Source organism: Nyctereutes procyonoides, unplaced genomic scaffold (genome assembly GCF_905146905.1).
Source record: "Nyctereutes procyonoides isolate TBG_1078 unplaced genomic scaffold, NYPRO_anot_genome, whole genome shotgun sequence".
Lineage (NCBI taxonomy): Eukaryota > Metazoa > Chordata > Mammalia > Carnivora > Canidae > Nyctereutes > Nyctereutes procyonoides.
In genome coordinates, this window is record NW_026575135.1 from 63,974,660 (window position 1) to 63,986,965 (window position 12,306).

Genomic DNA, 12,306 nt, shown 5'->3' on the forward strand with positions numbered 1-12,306 from the left:
AACTAGGGGTGGTGGAGGGGGAGGAGGGTGGGGGGTGGGGGTGAATGGGTGACGGGCACTGAGGGGTACACTTGACGGGATGAGCACTGGGTGTTATTCTGTATGTTGGTAAATTGAACACCAATAAAAATTAATTTATAAAAAAAAATAAAATAAAAAAAATAATCCAATAAAAGAAGAGGCACATTTCATAGAAGTACACTGGGAATATAGTTAAATTTTTGCTTTTCAAATTTACTGACATTATCGAAAATAATAAAACTCATATGCCACTGTAACCAAAATATCAATGACATACTGGCCAATGTATGCTGTCTAAGGAATAGTTAAAATTAGTACTCCCAAGAAGACTTGAAATATAAATTCTCTGAAATATTATACCCCATACAGGGATGAAATGTAGAAATTTCCCCAAATGTGACAACAATCATAAAAATTTACATCATGTTATAAATGACTTATAAAGCTGAAACTTCTTAAAACTATCAGTAATAATAAATTTTAATCAATCATGCTCTTTCCTCTATAGGTAATGATATAATAAAATTGTTGCCCTCAAAAGAGGTGTTTATTCCTAGTATACAGCCAATAAATGCAGGAAAAAATTACTGAGTAATGGCAGGCCGTTAATAGTTTGTCAACTTTTCATAGTATTAAACTTTGTGATTTCACTCTAAATAAATTTTATCTTTCTTCCTAATTTTGTATCTGTCCATCCTATTTCTTAAAAGGGAGGCTCCAAGATAATCTAAGTTTCTGGCCTCATAAAACCTGGATCAGTCATGTGTTTCAATATGTTTTTCTGCTACAGTAGAAAATGACCACACAATTTACTTTCCAAACAAGGGCACTTATGAGAGTGAAAGTTTTATATGAAGAATTACAGATGTTAAACTGGAAAAATCCCCTAACAAACCAGAAGTCATCCTACTTGCATAAAGTAAGTCATCCTACTTGTGTAAAGACAGGATACACTTCTGATGAATGGTTCAAACAGGGAAACACTGGTCTCTTCTGGGAAACTGGTATGATTCTTTGTTATTTATTATAGCTACATCTCATTATGGTTTCTTATATTTTGCTTTCCAGGAAATGTAGAGGTAAACTTTGTGCTCAATAGCTCAATCTTTTTAGTTCAATATTTTCTGGATGATGCCCTAGCCCAATTTATCCCCAGTGCCTTGCAATATAACTCTCTCTTTCCCTTCTCTAGTTTTTATTAAATAGTTACACAGTTTTTTTAAAAAAAATATTTTCTACTAGATACTGCCTCAAAGTATTTTCTGGAAGTTAGATTCTATAAAGAAAATAGTTAATAAAGACAATCCTTGACAATCATTATGATAGCAATATTTACTATTTATTAATCAGTTATTCTTGTCCAGTTCTATGTAAATTATTTTTGTTTTGTTCTTTGCACTAATCATTTCTAGATCTCATTATCTTCTATCACTCATTCATCAAATACAGGGTACATTTTGATAATGACCACTTTCTCAGAATATGAATTATCAGCTTCATAATTATGAATCCAATTCTTTATTTTGTTGAGTGGGGGGGGATTTTCCATTCATACATAGATGCCTATACATATATACCTATCTTCTGTTTTACATATGCATATAGACTCTCATATATGTATACCATTGTGCGTATACATGTGTATGTGTGTGACCTTGTTAAGTGTTTGCTCCTTGAAGATAGAGTACACTTCTGACATTGTGGCAGTGCTGTGGCAATTTAATTCAATTATCTGCTTGACATCTTGACTTTGATAAAGTCAGTGTAACTTTCACTGCTGAATAAAAAGACTGCATTCATTCCTGGCCATTGTGTGAGGCTCCTATTAACCCTGTAGCCACAAAGAACACTGTCCCCAGTCTTGGCAGCACTGTCAGCCCAGCAGCCTTGACTGATTTCCCAAACTAGGCTCTTGCCCTGCAGGTGCCTACTTACTCCTCAGGAACCAAAGGTGTTATCTACAGTGAAACCTATCAACTTTTGGGAAAGTGCCCGTTACCTTTTTTAGATGGTGATCTTAATAGAGACTTATAAATGATCTCAGTAAGGCAAGCCAAGCTACAAAGGACACCTGGGCACACTGTATTTCCAGCTCCCCATCTGGGGGAATATGGGAGTCTGTGCTGACCACATGGGTACTGTGCATGCGCTGTGTGTTGTGGCAGTGGGGAGGAAGGAGCAAGTCCCATTTCCGAATGTCAATCACAGTGTCCAGCCCCTTCTTCCCTGCGAATAATGAGTATACTGAGGCTCAAGTGCCTTCTGATAATCCTGATAGAGTATGTAATGACTAAGCAGAAGATAAAATAAAAGAGAAAACAGATTCTCATTTGATGGGCCTTCTCAAACAGGTGCAGGGCATGCCTGCTTTTGCTTCCTTTCACGGTTCAGATCAATGTTACACACTGATGAACATTTCTTTTTTTTTCCTGCTTTCTTTTTTAAAAAAAAGTTTATTTATTTATTCGTGAGAGACACAGAGAGAGAGTTAGAGACACAGGCAGAGGGAGAAGCAGTCTTCCTGTGGGGAGCCCAATGTGGGACTGGATCCCAGGACCCCAGGACCACAACCTGGGCCAAAGGCAGATGCTCAACTGCTGAGCCACCCAGGTGTCCCACTGATGGACATTTCTTGAGACCAATACACTTGTTTTCTCTCACTATTCCTATTCAAGGTAAGAAATGCACCAAAGACATGAGGAATGAAAAATGGGAAGGAGACATTGAGAGAGCATTAATATTCCCTTTCCTCTCTATCCTATTTAGTCCATTAACTATGATTAAAACAGAGCTTCTGTGAATATTTTCATATTTGCCATTTAAAAAAAGTTATCTTTTCCAGGCTTTAATTTTAAGACAGTGAATAAATGTCAAGATAGCAAATGAAGTTACTCTGCCAAACAAACAAACAAACAAACAAAAAATAGTTAAAACACAGCAAAAGTAGTTAAAACACAGCACAGCCAAGGAAAATGATGGAAGAATAGGAAAATAACAGAAGTTTCAAAATATTAATATGCCTTAGCTTGGGACACTCCATGCAGCTCCAAACTCTGCTCAGTTTGAATTGGGAAGACAGATGGGATTAGATCAGACAACAGTGCTCCAAAAAGTATCAATAATTCCTTTCAGGAGAGTAACAAAAAGAGCAGCATTAGCTGGGGAATCTGGAAGAGGAGGTGGACACTTGCACAAAAGTAGATGCCCCACCTGCCTTCTTCTGAGTCACTAAAGGACACTGAAAACCCTTGGCCCTCACCATTTTGGTGACTCCCTAAGCAGCATCAAGCTGTCTAGGGAAAGCTCAACACTCTCAGAAATGTTCATGGCTTGCTATCTTTAAGAACAAACTGAAATGTAAACAGAAGATGAAAGGTGAGATATAGAAAGAAGAATTTGAAATTGAATGGGAGACAGCCAGTGCTCAATGGAGATCCTCACTTGCAATTTCCCACCACCCACCTCAACCACCCTCCTGCCCTGCACTCAGATTTTCAATACAAATGCTACAAAACCTAACATTATGGCTTAGCTTTAAATTTAAGCCTGATTCAAATTCATCAATAGCCAAGGAATTTGCAAATAGTTTGGAAGTCACTCTTCTCTTTATTCTACATTAATCTGACCATGGTGATTATTACGCTTTTCAAATTTATTTATTTTCTGTTGAGAGGAGGTGAATTTTATAAAGAACGTGGAGAAAATGAACGAGAAATAGAGAAGTAAAAGAAGAATGTTATTTAAGAAACAGGAAACCAAAATCACTAGATGACAGGAAGATACTAATCCTACATACAAGAATGTCTAATTGCTGTGGAAGCTCAAATTAAATATATTGTGCATATACTATAACAAAAAATATTCCAGTATCAAAACTTTGATTTAAGTTCATCTTATAAAAACAAAAAAGATCCTGAAGCCTATTAATCTATATTCAGTGAGTAATAAACCACAGTACTGATTTGTGATAAACATATGATGAGCACCATTTATCTTCCAAGATAAATGTCTGTCTTGGAGTCTTGTCAGCAGCAACCCTTCAGCTGCCAGCTCCTTTGGGGACTGCCTCAGTTGTAAAGGGCACACTCACCCAAGATCATGCTCTTTGTGAATCAGCACATGTGAGAAATGGATGCAGAGCACTTTATAAAGCCCTGGCCATTTTGTCCCAATGAGGAATATCCATGATGGATCATCTAAGCTGTATCGCAGGCTCCCTATGCTGTCAACTAAAGCTATTGTTGGCTTATATTACACCTCAACTTCTCTTTCTGCCTAATTGAGCTTACTTCCCCTCTGAACAATAGGTGTTTATGTAAAGACATCCCTTGATAAACATTAAACACAATCCATTCTACACAGTGACTTCTTGGTGTGTGTGCATGGGGGGGGGGGCAGCAAGGGGGTATAAAAGTGCTTCCTTTTAGCCTTTAACTTATATACCTAGACCCCAAGCAGGGATGATAATAAAATATTTAAGACCTAAAAACTGAGATGTCAATCCGAACAGATACCTCTTAAAGACATTTACTGTGCATTAACCTTTTACTTGCTGATACGTGTGAAGAGCACAGGGAGAAGAGTCAATATGGAAGGAATTCAATATTTCATCAACTGATATGAGACATCCTGGCTCATCCTGCCTAAATATCTGTCTTCCCCTAAGTAAAGTGGGGCCATTATTATAGGTGGCTCCTAAAAGGGAGACATACTTAGGGCAGAAACACAGTATACTCATTAATTTCATTTTTCTGCCAGAGAAAAAGGCAAGTAAAGATGTAGAGCGTTCCACGATGGCAGAACTTCCCATCATATGGTAGATGTTTACAGACCTAGAGCCCAGAGTTCTGTCTCTCTTATCATTGAAGATACTTGTAGCTCTGCTCTGGAGAAGGCCACTCTACCACCTGCTTCAGCAAAGCAGGGGTGCTGGACAGTCCCTCCACACAGAGAGGCAGAAAGGAAAACTGCTTGACTTAGTAGTAAATGTTCCTGCTGAGAAACTGCCTTTCAAGTGATCAGTGACCCACTGTCTATGTCTTATGGCTAATTGGAACCTGAATCAACACCAAACTACACACACACACACAGATTGAGAGAGAGAATAGTTCTTTCTCTTTTCTCTCCTTTCTTTTGGACTGAAAGCATTGACCAAGATCCCCACAATCTCTGACACAGGGAATCTGAATAATCAGTATTAGACACCTTAGACTTCCCTTTCTAAACTGAGAGTCAGCACAGTAAAAATCACTAGAATGAGGATAGCATTTATAGTTAGAAAGAGACTATTCCAAGGGATGTGGGCGAATGTGCCCCTGTAAACTAGAATTACTTTTAAAAATAGCAGAAAGCTTTAAAAAATCTTAACTCATAATCAGTAATATTTGGTAACACATTATTACTGATAACAACTGTTTAGATGAAATAGAAAAAAAATGCTTTAGTTTTATAAAGAACCAAAAATGTTTTTTAGGTGTATTTTAACTGAGGAGGGTAATGTAGTATTCTTAGGAGGTGAATACTAACATTTTCTGGGTTGAAGTGTTAGATCTAAATGGCTAAACAGAATGTAAAAGGATGAAAGTGAACAGAGATCAAGAAAGTGGCAGAAATAGCAATCTGGTCAAAATATAATCAAATACAAATTTATTTCACCTTGCCCTTATGTTTAAAAATATTCCAATTAAAAGAGGTAAAAAAGGAAAATTATATTCATAAAGGCAGTTGAAGTTAAGGATGCATTCATATAAATAAATTAACCAGTGAATTGCGCATTTTCACAGAATAAATATCATAGACAGTATATTTTTATTCTAAAGTTAGCATGGTGATTCTAAATAGCTTTAGAAAGTGAGTGAAAGAAAAGCAACCAATGTGGTGACTCACTCTAAAAGGAAATATTTCTACTGTTAAACAAATGGATTTAAACCTATAGAGATTCTAATCTCAGCATATGTCTTCTAAACCCACCAACTTCATGCCCATATGTAGAGTTAAAACATAGTTTGTTTGGAATAGAAACCCAGGAAAATGAACGCTTAATTACATGGTCAATTCATCTGTGACAAAGTAGCAAGAATATCCACTGGAAAAAGATGGTCTCTTCAACAAATAGTGTTGGGAAAACTGGACAGTTGCTTACAAAAGAATAAAAGTGGGCCACTTTCTCATACCATACACAAAGATGAGCTCAAAATGAATTAAAGACCTGTATAATTAAATCCATTTTAATTGTGAAATGTTTTTAAATGTGAGACCTGAAACCATAAAAATCCTAGAAGAGCACAGGCAGTAATTTCCCTGACATAAGCCATAGCTTTTTCCTTCTAGGTATGGGAAGGGAAACAAAAAATAAACTATTGGGATGGCACCAAAATAAAAAGCTTCTGCATAGTGAAGGAAACAATGAAACTAAAAGGCAATGGATGGAAGGGGAGAAGATATTTGCAAAATATCAAAATATATAAAGAACTTATCAAACTAAACACACAAAACCCAAATAATCCACTTGAGAAATGGGCAGAAGACATGAACAGACATTTCTCCAAAGATGACATTCAGGTGGCAAAGGACACATGAAAAGATGTTCAGCATCTCTCAACATCAAGGAAATGCAAATCAAAACCACAATGAAATATTATCTCACGCCTGTCAGAATGGCTAAAATAAAAAAACAGAAGAAACAACAGGTACTGGCAAGGATTGGAGAAAGGGAAACCTTCTTATACTCTTGGTGGGAATGCAAAGTAGCACAGGCACTCTGGAACACAGTATCGAGGTTCCTTAAGAAGTTAAAAATAGACTGGCCTATGATCCCACAATTACACTACCAGGTGTTTACCCACAGAATACAAAAACATGGGATCCCTGGGTGGCGCAGTGGTTTGGCGCCTGTCTTTGGCCCGGGGCGCGATCCTGGAGACTCGGGATCGAATCCCACATCGGGCTCCCGGTGCAGGGAGCCTGCTTCTCCCTCTGCCTGTGTCTCTGCCTCTCTCACTCTCTCTCTGTGACTGTCATAAATAATAAAAATTTAAAAAAAAAAAAGAATACAAAAACATTAGGGGATCCCTGGGTGGCGCAGCGGTTTAGCGCCTGCCTTTGGTCCAGGGCGCAATCCTGGAGACCTGGGATTGAATCCCATGTCGGGCTCCCAGTGCATGGAGCCTGCTTCTCCCTCTGCCTATGTCTCTGCCTCTCTCCCTCTCTCCCTCTCTCTCTCTCTCTCTCTCTCTCTCTCTCTCTCTCTCTCTCTCTGTGACTATCATAAATAAATAAAAATTAAAAAAAACACTAATTCAAAGAGATATATGTATACCAATGTTTATAGTAGTATCACCTATAGTAGCCAAATTATGGAAACAGCCCAAGTGTTCATCAACTGATGAGTGGATAAAGAAGATGTGCTCTGTGTATGGGTGCATCTGTGCGTGTATGTGTGAGTATATGATGAAATATTACTCAGCCACATAAGAGAATGAAATCTTGCCATTTGCAACAACATGGATGGAGCTAGAGAGTACAATGCTAGCCGAAATAAGTCAGTCAGAGAAAGACAAATACCATATGATTTTATTCATATGTGGAATTTAGGGGAAGAAAAAAACAAAGGGAAAAAAGAGAACGAGAAAGAGGGAGAGGAAAATCGAGAGACAAATCGAGGAAGAGACTCTTAACTGTAGAGAACAAACTGATGGTGACCAGGGGGGGGTGAGGGGGGCATGGGGGAAATAGGTGTTGGAGATCAAGGAGGCATTTGTGGTGAGCACTGGGTATTGTAGGTAAATGCTGAATCAGTCAATTCTACTCCTAAAATTAATATCACCCTGTATGTTAACTAACTGGAATTGAAACAAAAACTTAAAAGGTTTGCTTGGATATGAGGTTGATTTGTCTTTGAATTGCAACAATCAAAGACCATTATTATTAGTAGTAGTATATTATTATTTTGGAGTGTGAGCCTAATGGAACTCCTAACTAAAACAAAAATGATTTATGCACTTTGGCTACACTGCTAAGGTATGTGAGGTACTGCTTTTTCCTCTTGCAGAATATGGGGTATATAATTTCTAGCTACAGTGGAATACTTCAAATGTGAAATAATTTGACAACATTAATGATACTACAAAAACAATCCTACCCCCTCTCTCCTTCGGCTTGCCATTCCTTTGATAGAAATCAAAATTATGGTTTCTCTTGCAAGATCAAATAATATAGGAAGAGGTAACACTTTTTATTTAACTTTCTTTATACTGCAGTGTGACTTAACTGATTAGATCCTTTTTAAAAACAGATCTTTGATAAGAGAGCAAACATAAGTCAGGCCTAACAAAATTTTCAAAGAAAAAATAATTTTTCTCCAATTAAAAAAAACTCTAGATTGTACTAAGTGTACCTTCATGAGAAATATTACTCAGAGAATAATTTTTCTTAAAGATTTTATTTATTCATGAGAGACACACAGAGAGAGGCAGAGACACAGGCAGAGGGAGAAGGAGGCTCCAAACATGGAGCCCAACGTGGGACTCGATCCTGGGACTCCAGGATCACGCCCTACTCAGAGAATAATTATGCTAAAATTTATCACTTAACATTTCTAGTTTTAAAAAATAAAACATACCTTTTCCGTAAAATTAAATCCATTTTAATTGTGAAATATTTTTAAACACATTTAAAGATCAAAGACTAATATAACATTTAATTAATGTGTCAACATATTTGTTTCAGATCTTCTTTTTTTAAAATTTATTTATTCATGAGTGACACAGAGAGAGAGAGGGAAGCAGAGACACAGGCAGAGGAAGAAGCAGGCTCCATGCAGGGAGCCCGACCCGATGCAGGACACAATCCTGGGTTCCCAGGATCACACCCCAGGCCAAAGGCAGGCGCTAAACCACTGAGCCACCCGGGCTGCCCTGTTTCAGATCTTCTAATTAAAAAACTCATTATGTAGTTGTAACTACATTTGTACGTCTACTGATGTAAGTTCCCATCCCTTCCTTCCCTTTCCAGAAGTAAAAACTGTACTCAGGTAGATGATTCCTCTTTCTGTCCATGTTTTTTTATAATATTCTCTACACTTATGTGTTTTCATTAATATAGGATATTGATTTGATCTTTTTAGCATTTACCTTAACAGGTGGCTTGCTTTTTTCTGCACTCAACACTGCATTTAAGATGCATCTATGTGTATTCATGTAGGTTTATAAGAATATGTTCCTTCATTCTTCTAAAGGCTTAATAGTTTCACACACTTAGCTCTTTAAACTATTTCAGATTCCCTTAAAAAAAAAAGATTTATTTTAGACAGGGAGAGCAAGTATGCATGCACACACAGGCATGCAAGCAGGGGAGGGGCAAAGCGAGAGGGAGAGAGAGAATCTCAAGCAGATGATGCTGCACGGAGCACAGAGCCCAGCTTGAGGCTCGATCCCATGACACTGAGATCATGACCTGGGCGAAACCAAGAGTTGGACGTTTAACAGACTGAGCTATCAGTGTGCTCTGAATTATTTCTCTATCAGCACAAAAGAAGCCTAATATTTTTCCCCTACGAACAGCTACTTATCCCATAAACACCCACTGAATAAGTCATACTTTCTCCTCCAGTTATTGCTTCTGTCCTACATAATCCCCCATGGTGATCAGTAATCTCTCTGAGTCGTCTTCTGCCTATTAGCCTAACTATGGTCTTTTCCAGAACTCAGAATGAACTGTTAATAACAATAACTACAGTTCCCTAATAAATACCTCATTTTCATTCTTCTTTAAAGTTATCTTCACTGCTCTTGGTCCTTTAATCTTATATGAGAATTTAGAATAAGCTTGACAAACTTTAGATTCAACTTAGAAGGGGTTATATTTTGATCAAGAAATTCACAAAATAATAAGCCATTAAGTGGTCAACAGCCAATTTAAAAGTTATTCTAGAAGATACTCAAACCAAGGTTTGTGAAATCTTGATCTTCACTGACACTGTAAGAGTATTCTCGAACCTGACATCTTCACTGCATGCAGGTGTTTTGGCCTTAGGACATCAGGTTATTTCTTGTTTCATTCGTAGTACAGCCAAAGAAAAAAAGATTTTATTTCTAGTAAACAAACCTCTTCAGATCTATGCAGCAGTGATATCCTTAGTTTTAACCTTCAATTGCACATATTTGCAATATTTCCTGCTGAGAAAGTGTGTGTCCAATTACCAAACTGTATGTTTTATACATAAAGTAGTAAATCCTTTATTTTATTTTATTTTATTTTATTTTATTTTATTTACGATAGTCACAGAGAGAGAGAGAGAGGCAGAGACACAGGCAGAGGGAGAAGCAGGCTCCATGCACCGGGAGCCCGATGTGGGATTCGATCCCGGGTCTCCAGGATCGTGCCCTGGGCCAAAGGCAGGCGCCAAACCGCTGCGCCACCCAGGGATCCCGTGTAGTAAATCCTTTTTTCAAAGCAAAGTAATGAAACATGTTTATTTAAACCGAATGTAGTACAAAAGCCAAATACCACATACAATATTTTGCAAGTAATTTTGTTTAACAACGGTTTTTATGTTAAATTTTGTTTGTATTTTTTATACATTTATAAGTTGATATTTGTTAATTCATTCCAGGAATAATGATTTCTGTAAGTCAAATCAAACATGCTTTTCCCACAAAGTTTTTGGTTTGGCATGTCACAGCCACTTTAAGATCTTACTTTGAAAAGCATCATTATCCCACGGCCATTAGGTTAATACCTAATAATGGGGATGGGGAATCTAATTTTGGACTTTACCGAAAATTAAAGTCTTGAATATAACAATGAGATAAGTAAGAGGAAGGTTTTGCTAACTTGCATGTCACTGTATTTGACTTTGCAAAATGAAATTATCTGTGTGATGGTGGTTTTCAGGAGAGATATGTATGTGGGGGACAATTTCAACAATTGCTGCCAGATCCTCGGAGAGAGCTTCTGCAAAATGAAGCAGAACTGTATCAAAACAAGAAACAATATAAAAATTAATTAAGCACATGACAGAGCCTCCAGATAGGAATTTTGGAGAAAACCGATTTATTTCATTAGACAAACATCCTTGACAACTGGAACACATAGATTCTGCTAATATAACTCCTATGACGAAATACTGACTTAAGGTGAATTAAATATTACTGAATGGTTTCTATGTATTAGGTACTTTATTAAAAGCCACAACTAGAGGAACTCTTGGGGTGGCTCAGTCGGTTAAGTGTCTGCCTCCAGCTCAGGTCCTCATTTTAGGGTCCGGGGATTAAGCCTCACTTCATCCTCTCTGCTTGGTGGGGAGTCTGCACTGGCTCTCTCTCTCTCTCTCTTTCTCTCTCTCTCTCTCTGCCTCTCCTCCACTCTCACTCTCACTCTCTCTCTTTTCTCCATCTCAAAGAAATGAAATCTAAGATCAGGAACAAGACAGGGATGTCCACTCTCACCACTGCTATTCAACATAGTATTGCAAGTCCTAGCCTCAGCAATCAGACAATAAAAAGGCATTAAAGGCATTCAAACTGGCAAAGAAGAAGTCAAACTCTCCCTCTTCGCCGATGACATGATACTCTACATAGAAAACCCAAAAGCCTCCACCCCAAGATTGCTAGAACTCATACAGCAATTTGGTAGCGTGGCAGGATACAAAATCAATGCCCAGAAATCAGTGGCATTTCTATATGCTAACAATGAGACTGAAGAAAGAGAAATTAAGGAGTCAATCCCATTTACAATTGCACCCAAAAGCATCAGATACCTAGGAATAAACCTAACCAAAGAGGTGAAGGATCTATACCCTAAAAACTATAGAACACTTCTGAAAGAAATTGAGGAAGACACAAAGAGATGGAAAATTATTCCATGCTCATGGATTGGCAGAATTAATATTGTGAAAATGTCAATGTTACCCAGGGCAATTTACACGTTTAATGCAATCCCTATCAAAATACCATGGACTTTCTTCAGAGAGTTAAAACAAATTATTTTAATATTTGTGTGGAATCAGAAAAGACCCCGAATAGCCAGGGGAATTTTAAAAAAGGAAACCGTAGCTGAGCGCATCACAATGCCAGATTTCAGGTCGTACTACAAAGCTGTGGTCATCAAGACAGTGTGGTACTGGCACAAAAACAGACACATAGATCAATGGAACAGAATAGAGAACCCAGAAGTGGACCCTGAACTTTATGGTCAACTAATATTCGACAAAGGAGGAAAGACTATCCATTGGAAGAAAGACAGTCTCTTCAATAAATGGTGCTGGGAAAATTGGACATCCACATG